Source organism: Camelus dromedarius, chromosome 12 (assembly GCF_036321535.1).
Source record: "Camelus dromedarius isolate mCamDro1 chromosome 12, mCamDro1.pat, whole genome shotgun sequence".
In the NCBI taxonomy this organism is placed as follows: Eukaryota; Metazoa; Chordata; class Mammalia; order Artiodactyla; family Camelidae; genus Camelus; species Camelus dromedarius.
Window position 1 is genome coordinate 39,568,453 of NC_087447.1, and position 13,649 is coordinate 39,582,101.

At 43.6% G+C, this 13,649-nt stretch overlaps 1 protein-coding gene across 6 annotated transcripts in view; it reads right to left on the minus strand.

The window, feature by feature from the left end:
• The window catches only part of TEAD1 (TEA domain transcription factor 1), a 244,209-nt gene that overhangs the window by 18,456 nt on the left and 212,104 nt on the right, over positions 1–13,649 (minus strand). The gene's annotated exons all lie outside the window — the stretch shown is intronic.

Consider the following 13,649-nt stretch of genomic DNA (forward strand, 5'->3'; position numbering starts at 1 on the left):
ACCATATTTTTATGATTACCTACTAAGCGAGGCTCATACTAGAGACTATACAGGACTGCAACTCAATATGGGAAATATGTACAGAAAACAGCCCTAATTTAGATAGAAAATTACTACCATGTCAAAGGTACTAAAAACTGGCTCAGACAGGTGGAGTGTGCTGGAAGAGAGGGTATGTCCAGAGTGCACACGGCCAGAAACAAGGACTAAAAAAGTCAGGGACAGAGAGACCAAGGGAGAAAGGGTGGCTGGGGAGGTGGTAGGGTTTGAGTCTTACATCCTAATACCAAGAGACACAGGAGTTTTAAGTACATAGGCTAGGGACAGTGACAGTTTAGCATCAGATTTGCAATCTCCAAAGGCACCCCAACCAAAGCTTGGAGACTCTAGAAGAGAGTGGGGGAATGCAGAGGTGAGTCAGGAGGCCTGAAAGCAACCCTTATGAGATGATACCTGGACTGCTAGGGTGGCAGCAGAGAGAGAGGTAGATCTAACACACAATGAGATTATGTTTGGTGAGGTTTGGCACATGGGACTCGCTCGTTTTAATACCTTGACAGGCACCAACCACCATGAAAACCTGAGTCATCCTATATATACATATTTTAATAAGGATCTGCACTTGAATTTCCTTCTTGAATTGAGTATCAAGAAAATGTCCATTTCCTTAGGCAAAACTTCAGATTTTCTGGCTTCAAATAAAAAGGACCATATACTTTATATTCCCTTTTCTTATGTGCCAAGAAATTCAAAGCAAAATTAAGTATTTGACTATAGTAATTAACTTATCCTAGGTACTTCTAATAGCCACTAACAACCCGTGTCCAGCTCCTGTTCCTGGATTCCAATCTGTTTTTACTTGTACTTGTCCAGTTTTATATTATCCATAAACTTAGTAACACTTCCTCAAATTTTGCTTTTTGGAATTATATGGGGCATAAACTGCAAATAATTAAAAAAAAATACCCAGGTGTGTTTTCTCACATTCAAAGGTTTGGCATTTGGCTCCATGAAAGAGCAGCTTAGTGGGAATCGATGAAGGTCTCACCCTGAGATCTGAGCTATCCAAGGATGAAGAGGGTCTATGTGGGCAACAGCCTCCAGGGGAAAAAGGTCCCAACGTGTCTCCTAGGCATACAGGAGCTCTGACACTGGGTTACCATCCAGGCTTCTAGGGCACTTGCCACCTGTCGTGAACAAAGAGTGTGCCTTCGAGAATGGCCGCTGCCTGGTTCCGCTACCAACTGAGAACACACGGCTCTGAGAAGCAGCTCAGGTGTTTTGCAAGCGTAGGCTGACCAGTGGTGTTCTCCGAGGGATTGATGCTCTTACTGTTATGAAGTAGTTTGTGCCAACAAGGTTTAGCTTTTTTTTTTTTTAAGTAAAAACATGCATGTGATAAGTAAAGAAAAAAAATCAAACTGTAAGCACAGTGTACATTTTATTTCTACCCTGAACTTGCCAACCTCCCCAGGTGACCAGTGTTATGTTTCTGTATGTCCTTTTAGTGATATTTAGAACTGAGATATTCAAGCATATGGTGCCTCTTTTCTGCATAAACTGTAGCATTCTAAACTTGGTTTTAAAAAAAATATATATATATACATATGTGTGTGTGTGTGTACATATATATAACTGTTCCTTAGAACTCACATAGTTTTGATATTAAGAATACCAGTTTTTAAAAGAATAGCCCTTTAAAAAACATGACAGCCACATTTTTAGTGGCTGCATACTATTCCATTACACAGATGCACCATAATTTAACATGTCCTCTGCTGATGAATATTTAGGATGCTTCCCAGTAACAATGCAATGAGTTATGGGGAGCAAGAAGCTGCACTAGAAATTACTTTGACTTTCCTTTTCCTTCAAATTTAAATAAATTCCCAAGCTTTGAAAAAGAGAATTAACAGGCTATAAATACATTGCTAACTAATATTGCAACTTAAACTCGTTTGATGTAATCAAACCATTGTGAAGGACTGATGAACAATCCAGAGCAGTCTGCTGTCTGTGGTGTCAGGCGTGGAATGTGGGTAGGAGCACGGGGAAACGGGCAAAGGGTGGGGAGTCAACGGGAGAGTGCGTGAAGTTAGGTTATTTTTTAAACACTATCAATGTCAACCTACATCGGTGATTTAACCAGGAGGGAGGTTTCTGAAGAACTGCACTTCAACGCCCTAGGCACAATGTTTTCTTTCATTTTTTTTAACAGTCTATTTTTCATTTTATTCCCTTCAGTAGCATTCTTTTTGACAAGCAAAAGATTTGCAATGTAAACAAACTAGGACTCTTAAAATCTAAAGCAAGCACAGAAATAAATAAACAAAATAATCTATCTATACATACCATTTTTAAATGTTACCCAAGTTTACAATGGCATTCACCATATGATGTTAGCAAAACTGCTGAGAATTTTCACAGCTTTCAGGCCTCTGTGTCTACGAGTTTCCATGCTTACGTAATGCTGGTGAAAAGGGCTGTCCTGTAGCAGCAACGAACCTAGTAGACTGACATCTAGAATGGATCATTTTTAAGACCGCCCCCTTCCCTTTATCTGACAAAATTACTTTCAGTAATAATCAGCACTCTGTTTCACTGTTCTAAATTTTAAATACAAAACCTCCAAAAGTTTTGAAGAGAGCACGACAGAAATGAAGTAACTGTAGTTCTGCTTTGCCTCCTTCATAATCACTGCGCTAATTTCCAAATCTGCTGTTTAACCCTAGAGACAGCAGCACTGTGGGGACTGCAGCTCCAATGATTCGAAACTGTCAGAACTTACACTAGAAATCAGCACAAGGCTGAGTCTTCAGTAACATGTGTTATTAAAGAGTAAGTAATGGATAAGTAATGTCAGTGTGCTAGTTTGAAGTACACACATGTATATGTATATATGAAATAAAAAACCAACACTAATTTCACCAATTGTTTAAGTCTTAAGCCAATAAAGAACTTTTTTCTTTTTGAGGAATGTTTTACCAATAGCATTGTTTAGAACTGTGGGCACAGGGTGATAATAAAAATGACAACTATTTTTAGATGGCTTTTCCATCTAAGCTTCTCTACAATGAACCTCCTTAATGCCTGCACCTGGGGCAGACCTGTCCCACCCTCTCACCTTTGGTACACCACTGTCCCTTGGAATTTCCAAAATAATTTAATTAGTTTTAATTGGGAATGGATGACCTGTAGGTATAATGACAGGAAGCAGCAAGAGTGAAGGTATTCAAGAATACACATCATGACAACCTGCTGTCAGAAACGATCACAACAAAGTATGAGTTTTAAAGCTGTCAGAGCTAACTTTTTTACATAAAACTAAAGTAGAACATATGTTCAGAGGAGTGTACAAATCACACGTTTACAGTTTGATTAATTTTCATAAAGTGAACACACCCATGTAACCGGCACCCAGAGGAAGAGACAGAAGCCCTCTCACGCATGCTCCCTTCCAGGACAATCGCATCTCCCATCTCACACGAGTAACCTTGATCCTACAACACTACATTCGTCTTGTCTGGTTTTTTGAGTGTTGCAGAAGTAGAGTCATACACTGTTGATTCCTCTGTGTTTAGCTGCATTTGTGCAGCAGGTAGTGTGAGTCATCCACATTGTGGTGTGCAGGTCATTCATCCTTGTTACTGCAGGGTACTCCCCTGAATGAAAAACACCACCATCTACCCCTTCTACTGATGGACATTTACAATGTTTCCAAATTATGAAGAGCGCTGTTATGAAGAGTGGCTACTCTGAACGTTCCTGGATATGCTTTTAATGAACACACGTATGCACTCCTGTTAGGTGTTCCTAAAAGTAGAATTGCTGGTCATTAGATCTACGTGCATTTTCAGCTTTCATTTAGATAAGAGAAACACATGGTTTCTAAATTATTTTGCTTTTTAAAAAAATTTGAGAAAACATTATATTTAATTAGTATATTTAATAGGTCACATTTTTAAAAGGCTTCTCAACTAATGGTAAATAAGCAATCAGTTATTACAATTGCTTTGCAATTACTTTTGAACATGGAAAATAATTACGCAGCCATCCAACCGTATCACAGCTGTTCTCTGGGAATTTTCTAGGAGGAGGTATTGATGTGAAAGATAATTATCTGTCAGCTGATGATACTATGATTATCCCAGAAAGAAATGTGGTCACTTAATTCCCGTGAAGCAAAGGTAGTATCAAAGAAAGAACGCTAGCATTAAATCAACAACAGAGGAGGCAAACTCTGTAATGGGTCTGGGGTTCGTGCTGAGTTCATTACCCATCCTCTTGACACATTTTTCCCCACAGGAAACTCAGGGCAAACCTATTTCATATAGTTCTCGAGGCAAGAAAATGAGAAAAAAAAATGTGCTGGTATCAGACGTACAAACTATTTTTTCTAATCAGCTCTTTTCTGATCACAGGATATTTTCTAAAAGCAAATAAACATAAAAACCCAAGAAACAACTAAAACCCAGTGAACTTATCTTCCCAACAAATTCCAAATTCCAACTATATCCTATCCTTTGGGGGACAAGCCAGCTGTTCGGGTCCAGGGTAGGCTGTCCCAAAATGTGCCTCAATGGGATATTGGCTATTTTGAATTAAAGTTCTTTAAGAAACAGCCAATGGAAGAGAGACACTCTGACCCTCCCCTCTGTCTCCCTGAAAGTAGGGAATAAACCCCTCATGTGGCAGGTACACGCTCTGCATCCGGAGGCAGGACACCCTTATCACCAGACAGGGAATTTGAAGCTAAGAAACCTATTAAACAAACGTTTTTACTTTTACAATTTACACCTCCAAAACCAAACTCTGTGTAGATTCTTCACTAATTAAGTACCCAAAGCACAAGTTTCTTTGTCTTGTCAATTCATCACAAATCTATTGTTTCTTTGTCTAAAAAGCCGTAAAAGCTGCCTGCTCTGGCCACTTTTTAGGTCCCATTTCTATGTGACCTCCGTTGCTATGAATTAAAAATTGGTTTCTTTTTCTTCCGTTATTCTGTCTTGTGTCAATTTCATTATTAGTCCAGCCAAAAAGAACACAAGGGTAGAGGGGGAAATTTCCCCCTCCCTAGCTAGTCCTGGGCCATGTCCTAAAGTGAAAAACAAAAAACGAAAAAGCCTTGCAGTTGTGGCTGGAGAGGGCGAAAAAGCCTTGCAGTTGTGGCTGGAGAGGGCAAGTCCAGGCACACGGGCCCTTTGAAAGAATCTTTGCCCATTTTACCCTAGAAGAGAAACTCTACGTATGAACTGGGTTCAGAGACCAGCTCTTTCCACTATCACCCAATGCATAAATCCTTTCTATAGCATCCTGACCTGCACTGCCTTCTGGCTAAATACCTTCAGATACAGGAAAATCACTAATAAAATACTTAACACATGTAGGACAGACCTAATTGTTAGAGAGTTCTTTTTCCTTTTGTATGAGTGTCCCATTGCTGCTTTGACAAACTACCACAAATGTAGTGGCTTAAAACAACACCAATTTATGACCTTTTACTTCTGTGGGCCAGACACCCGACACGGGTCTCACCGGGCTAAGATCAAGGTATCATCAGAGCTGCATCCCTTTCTGGAGGCTCTGGGGAGGGATCTGATTCTTTGTCTCTTCCTGCTTCCACATTGCTTGTCTCTTAGCCCCTTCCCCCATTTTCAAATCCAGCAACACCAGGTGAGTCCTCACACTGCCAGCTGTCATCTCTCTGGACGTCTTCTTTCATCTCCCTTGGCCACTTGTAAGGAACCCTGTGACTACCCTGGGCCTACTCACTTAACCAACCTCCACTCCCCCTCTCCACATCCTACAACACCTTCTCTAACACCATGATAAGGATTCTGCCACCACAGCAGTTAAGTTGCAATCAGCTTCCTGGTGGCTTCCGCCTAGAGTTCTGCCTCCGGGCGTCACACAGACCTGAGAACTCTGCCGGGAGACAACCCTGAAGCTACCCCTCACTTCCCCCTTCATCTCACCTTTCCATGCCCTCTTCTCACCCACAGAGAGCTCCAGCTCCTCTCTGCTACCTACATTCCAAGTTCCACGTTTACTTTGATTAAACTCCATCCTGACGTCAGACCTCCCTTCCTTCTAGTCCAGAGACTTGAGAACTCTCACTCTTCATTGGCTGTCACTGCATCTAAGACACCTGACAGACAGCGTGAACAGTGGTCACTCCTTTCAGTCTCACTTTCCTCGTCTTAAACCTCAGAGAAGGACCCACTTCCAGAGGCCACCGTGGTGATGAGGAGAGAGCGCACATGAGACTCACCCGTGCACTGAAACGTGCCGCGTGAACAATGGCCATTAGTAACACTGACGACCACTCCATCAACCCGGGGACTTCAGCACAGACCAGGAGGGATGAAGACTGAGCTCCAGTCACATCTACAGACATGTGTGTGACCCGAAGCAGACGGTGGTTTATCATCAGCAAACAAGACAGAAGCTGTGCCCCCAGAGCCAGCCCGCGTCCCAGCCCACACTCATCAGGTACACAGCACAGACGCCGCAATGGCTTTTTCCAAACAGAAAAATCAGTACTTTTTCCGATCTGTGAGTTTATAACAAGCCTTAGGTTTGGGGCATAACTGCTCAAACAGGTACAAAATTACCAAGTTTCTCACAAAGATAGGATTAGAAATGTTATAAAATTCTATCTGGAAACAAAAAAGGCAATCATTAACAAATGTGTGGGGGATGAATGAAAGACCTGGGCCTCTATTTGTGGGCAAGTCCTGGAAAACAGTGGAAGGTGGAAGTGGAAGCAGGTTACAATGCCAGGCAGACGGCTGACTGTGTCAGGCAGCAAGGAAACAAAAAAGCGAAGCATCAGACTTCCCCTAGTTCTTCCCTAAATAATCCTCCTCTTACTTTACTCCTGCAGCTGAAACATGTGAGTCACCAGACAAGACTTCGGCTGGGTTTCCCCTCTATTACTGCTCATTCAGTAAGCCCACTTGTTCATGGATGTGTTCCACTGTTTAATTTCATGTTTCTCAAATTTAAAAAAAATTAGAAACAATTTTCTTGAAAGAATGATTCCTCCCATTTTATGGGTGAGGAAAAGTGAGGCATGGCCCAGTTATGTAGAACCCAGAGCCCCCTGAGGGGAGGGAGAAGGGCCAGGGGATCAACTCTGCAAAAGGTTGGGCCTCGGGAAACCTGGCTCCAGTGGCCGGAGGAAAGGGACATGAGCCTTAGGGCTGCCAAGTGCAGAACAGAGGTGCAGCTCAGGCAGAAGCAGCATCTGGCTGAAGACAACTACTCTGTCACTGGCTTCAGAGGGAAAAGGTCTGCTGCAAGAAAGAGGGAGCAGATCACCCCAAAGGCAGGGGGTGGCCAGGACACTGGGTCAGGAAAGGAGCCTGCTGCAGACACTCCCTTCCCACCCACCTCTCCCTTCCACCCAGAGGGCTAGGAAGGGCTGGGCAGGAATTACTTGGTTGCAGAAATGAAAACATCAAGAGGACTGTCCCTGACAAGAGACAGTATAATAGGCACTGATGGATGCAAGGAGATGCTGGCATTTTCAAACCACCACTTTGAACCTCTCCTCTTCATCCTCTCTGAGCAATGATCAAAGGACCAAGATTTCAAATTGTGAAGCAATTTTTTCCAATGGCAGCATCTGGCTCCTTGGCAGGAGGCACTGGGAGCTGGGCCCTGTTGTGGGCGGCTGTCCAGGCCTGCCACATGGTGAGGCTCGGCCAGGCAGGGCACCACGCGGGCCTCGCAGCTGCTCCCGCAGGCGCCAAAGGACAATCGCTCTGCCCTGGGCCGGGAGCCGTCAGGCAGAAGTGTCCCGTGAGGCAGCCCGTGCTGGGGGTCTGGAGGATGCTGGCAGCTCCCAACCTCTCCCGCTTGACTTTTCTGCCTGCGTCTGTTCCCTGGCTGCCACTCCTGAAGCCACCCCCACTGGGACTAGGGGACAACCCCCTAGCAAGGAGACCTGCATCTGGAGAGAGCAAGAAAGCTGCCCAGAGGGAAGGGAGCCTTGGAGTGTGTTCGCTTCAGCCGTTGTGCCTCTGCCCAGCACAACCGGACAGCAGCTGTGGCTCTCCGGCCACAGCTGTTTTAAATAAGAATAGGAATAAACAGCCCCTACTCTTCAAGTTACTTCCCAGTAATTACGGCATATATTTACATCGACAAAATAGAAGATTAAAAAAAAAACACCACCAAGAGCCCCTTTATAGTGCAGATCAGCACCCCTATTTGAATTTCATCAACATTTAGTACTTCAAAGAATCTTAAAAGCTTGCTCTAATTACAATATGCACCGCTTGAAAGGCTGGCTGTTTGCATTGCAAATTCCTACAAATACCAGCATTCGTTTAAAAAAGAAATTCAACTAATATCACCCACACAACTTCAGGTGACTGCCCCTGGTGACTTCACACAGTAGCTGGCGTGAAAGAGCCAGGGCCTCGGCTCCCGGTCCAGAGCAGCTGCACAGGCCAGCTCTCTCCAGTGGGGGCAGGTACTGAGGGCCAGGCGCCCGGCGGAGCTGGCCCTTCACCCCGCAGTCATCTGGGTGCGAACACTGGCCGGGGACCACCCTTTCCAGGACAGAAAGCAGGGCCTTCTTCTTGTCTGGAAGTTTTGTGCACGAAAAGTCTTATGTAGAGCAAGAAGAAATCAGGCAGCTAGCAAGCAGAGGGTTGCCAAATAAAACACAGGCTGCCCAGTTAAATCTGATGTTTAGATAAACATGCTTTTTCAGTATCTGTACAATCCAAAGATGGCATGGGACAGACAGACATACACTAGAAAAGTCTATGCTGTTTACCTGAAATTCAAGTTTAACTTGGTAGCTTGTATTTTCATTTGTTAAATCTGGCAACCCTTCTCACAACTCACCTTTACCAATGAGAATAACAAAAATTGGGAGTTACCCTCGAATTTTCATTGCTGTAAGGAGACATCTGATGCTCAAGATACTTTTGACTGGGGATAGAAATGAAGCTGCTGAAGAACACGTGGAGCATAATACTTTTTTTTTTTTTTTTTTTAGTAAAAACAAACGGTGGGTGTACAATGTTTGTAGATGCAAATAAAAAGTCGGGAGGATACTGGCTGGTGGGGCCAAATGACCCAGGACACTTTTTCTTCTATAGTTTTTGGAATTGCTTGGAATACTTAATAAGCTTCTCTTGCTTTTGTAATGTAAAGAGCAAATTAGAATGGGGGTGGATGGGTAGGGTGTACCTTGGGTCTCCACCTGCTCAGGGAGGGGAAACTTCACACATCACCAAGGGTCGAGGTCCAGTTTCAGACAACTGACCAAGATCTTTGAGGGGTTTATGATTATGTCCAGATAATCCACTTATTCCTTGCAAAACTGGCTCTGGAAATAAGCAGCCACATCCTGGTTGTGTGACTTCAATTCTTTCCTTCTCAGGCTTTTCTTGAGGTGATGGTTATGGAGGGAAGCTAACTGTGCCTCCACCAACACAGTGAGGTGGGTGAGGGAGGTGCCGAGGCACATGTGTCTGCTTCCCCTGGACTTCAGGTGACCGGCAGCTCTCGGGGGCACAGTGGCTTAGCATCTCAGCCTGTAACCACGGCAGGGAGCAGAGTTAAACAGCCCCAAGCAGGCAAGAATGGACCCCTGGCCTTGGCTTTGTTAGCAACCACTGAGCCAAATGACCCAGGACAGAAAGCATTAGAGGAACAGCTGTCAGATGGATTCTCCCACAAGGTTAAGGGGACTCCCAATTTAGATTCTGCCTTGACTCTGTCCTGAAGAGTTCATGGTTAAAAAAAAAAAAAGGATCTGTGGTGAGACTGAGGCTAAGGGATTGGGGGGAAAGAGTGAGCTTCTGTTCCCATGTTCCAGGCTGTACTGTTCTGCCTTATGTGTTCAGGGGAATCAGAAAGACTCTTAAACAAAGTGATTGCCTAGTGCTTGCTGCGGAGATCAACATTCCCACCCTCCAGGTTCTGTACGGCCCAGCGGCCCCGGGACCCTCTGCCACCTCCCCGTAGGATTCCTGTTCTCTCCACAAGCTTCCACCTCCCCTGAAAACTCCATCCCACTCCCCTCCCACTGATTAAATTCTTCCAAGATTCAGCTCAAATGTCATGTCTTTGTGAGGCCTTCCAGAATGTTCTCAGGCAAAAAGGGTTCCTCCTTCTGCTTCTGTGCATCCACATTTCCATTATGGCCCCTCCCCATGGTGCTGTCATCTATCTGCTTCTGTGTCTGCTATCCCACACCAGAACCCAAGGTCTGTTTCCCCAGCTCTCCAAGTGCAAAGTAGGGCTCAGTGAACGTTTGGTTGAATGGCTCACTAGTGATGTGTCTATTTATCACTAATACAAATGACTAAACTGTTTCTACAAGAACCTAAGACTCCAGAGAGCCTGGAAAAGCTTCTGCGTGAATCTCCTGAGGTCCCCCCAACCCTTTTCAGTAAATTTCTTGAGAAAGATTGTTCAACAAACTGTCAGATGCTATGATATCAGAGCCGGCCAAGTGGCAGTTACAGGACCCCATGTACGGTGATTTCTCTAGGTGTACTGAATGAAATAAAAGTAACTTTTCAGCCAGTGAACTTTTAAAAATGTTGAAAATCTGCTGTATACGTTGCACTGTGGGGCAAACAAGTGCTTCAGAGTGGGTCCCTGCTCCCTGGGGGGAGGCTTACAAAGGAGTTCAGGACACTGAAGCTGGGAAAACAGGAAGGCGCAGTAACATTCAGCAGTCAATGCAGAAAGTGCTAACAAGCTCCAGGTATTTTTCTCATGAAATCCAATCAAAATGGGTGGATGTGCAAGGTTACTGACCTCCTCATCCCTCTGCATGAAATCAGAATCTGCTGTCAAGAGATGATTTTTCAAAAAACAGACCCCCATGAAGATCATCATATAGTCAGTCAGTCCACCAAGGACAATTTACCCTGTGTTAGCCCACAAGCACCTCTGCATTTGGCAGTATTTCCTGCTCACCTTCCTTCCACCTAATCGTTCCATCACTCCCTATTGTTCATGTAATTTCAGAACTAAACAGTGTTGTGAGATGAGACAGAAGTGGAGAGAAATGGAAACGCTGTTGAACTGAAAGGCCCCTTCCTCACTGATAGCAGTTTAAAACATGTGGGGAGCAAATTATTCCATTTTGCTAACGTCCTTTTCCATGAATAGCAACAGGGACATTTGGTTCCAAATGACAGACTCAAGTCTACAATTCCAGCCTAAATCACGCAGACTCCGATTAGAAACAGGCTGAAACGTCGAGGGGGTCCCTTCGGCCAGTTTACATGTGCACCCGGTTTCTTCTCCTTAAATGAAGCCCAGTTGTTTTATTTATAGTGCCTGTCATTTTGTCCAACAAACGTAATTTCGTTCCTACCAAGATAAAAGCATCTTCTAAAGGCTGCCCTCTTTCCAGATAACTCGCATTCCATTTCTGTTTTATAAAATCTTCTCACATCTGCTCTGGTTAGTAAAACTAGCCTTGCTTTTTTCTTCCCCTAGAAAAATAGGTTAAGAAGGTAAGTTGAATGACTATGAATAGACTGTTAATTGTTTACAATGGATGATTGTTAAGTCTGAGAACTTCTAAAAGCAAAGCATAAAGAGCCATAGGGTAACATGCTGTATATCCTGGTTTCTAAGATACCACTAATTTAGTAATTATGTGAGAGAAAAAAGAAATATTATATTAAACATATATTAAGAATTTGCTCCTCAACAACAGGATACATATCCATACAATTGTATTTCCATATTACTTTCTTCTTTATTATTCCAATCATAGTTTGAGAGTAAGCCTTCATCATACTACTGATTCTTCTGAAGAGTTTTTGGCTAGATGGTTTATAAGCAACATGTTAGTAACATGTGGCTTTCTTTGAACCAATGTCCCCTAGCTTGACACTCTTGAGCATTGTTAGAACAGAGAGTAGAATTTTGAGATCTCTCCAAAAATATGAGTTTCACTGCATTTCTTACTTGGTTAAATCCATCATCTTGTTTATCCCCTTAAGTAAACTACATGTGGCTGGAAATGAACTGCTTTTGAAAGTGAGCTACAAGCTATACTTGGGTTTCTGTCTTTCAGGAGGCATGACTGAGTCACACTCACCTCTTCTAGCTTTGGGAATTCTATCATCAATTTCAAGACAGCTGACATTTTATCTCAAATTGGCTGCACTGTCTGCTGTATCACCAGCGACCCATCTGCAGGGATCTCAATGCCGCAACAAGCACAGCTCTGTCCACTTGTGGGTGGACATCTTCCTTTCTTAGAGCCCACACAGCATCTGATCGTGGTTTTATATGGAAAAAAAGAAGTATGGTTTCCTGCCAGTGCACAATGTTGGCCGCATTTACCACAAATCTGGTTCTACACTCCTCCTCAATCATAATAACAATTCCACTGCTGCATCAAAGTATAATTTTTCCGAGACATTTTAATTAGGGATTCAAATTTAAGCTGCTAAGTATAGTGGCAGTATACACTACTAGTGCAAATACCTCAACTAAGGCGACAAGGGGGTGGTGAGATGCCTTCTGCACTGCCCAGGGTCACAAAGGGCAGGCAGTCACAACCACATCATGACCTGCCCCTGGGCAGGGGACGGCAAGGCGTGTATGATGTCAAATGTAAGAAGCATCTCACTTCCGGAACTGTTCAGATTGGAGCAAGTATATGTCTCAGACTCGAGGGAATACACTACGTTTAACCTCACTAATAGTTGTTTCTATAGAGAATAAAGAAGGGTTAAGGACTTGGCGCGCAAAGAAAACATAACTGCAGATATAAAGGAATTAAAAAACCAAAGTGACAATAGAAAGCTGTTTTGCTTTAAATTATGCCACAGAAGGCTGATGGAGATGCCTGGGATACTGACTAACTGCCTGACAACTTCAGAAAGCAACTTGGATGTTTACACGCACATAGAAACTCACATACATCTACACACACACACACACATTAAAAGCCATACTATCAATATCTAATAAGAATGATTAAATTATGATATACCCAGTAAACAGGATGTTATGTAGTCATTAAAAATGATAATTAGGGAGTCAGTGACATCTAGCTACAGGGTTGAGTCTTGGACACAGAAGCAGGCACCGGATTTAATGCATTCCTTGGTTGAAACTCCATCAACATGTACTGCATTAGGTTATATCCACAGTACATTTAGGAATGAATTAAAAATTACATATTTCCAAAGCTGTCTAGAAGATTATGATGTTGCCTTTGCAAACATGTGAAAACTATGGTGCTGTTCCCCACACCTGCAGCTAACAGGGCTGTACTCCTCTCTCTGGTAAGACTCAGGATCCAATCTGAAATTCCTGGTAACAGCAGTCAACTCACCTTGTTGCCCAGGTAAATGGACACCAGAGCATCCCATAGTGACAGGCCTTCACAAAGAAAGTATGCTGCTTCACTGCAGTTACCACTGGCTTCCATGCGTAGAGGTGGTGGAAAGCATGCGGATCCCAGTGTCCAGCAGATCTGGCATCCGTTAGCTGTGTGACTTTGCAGAAATCACTCTGCCTCCCCATGACTTGGTTTCTTTGTGTGTAAAGGGGGAACAATCACATGCACCTCACCAGATTAAATAACACTTACGTGCTTTTATACCTGGCCCAGGGCCTGGCCCAAAGGAGGAACTCATTAATGG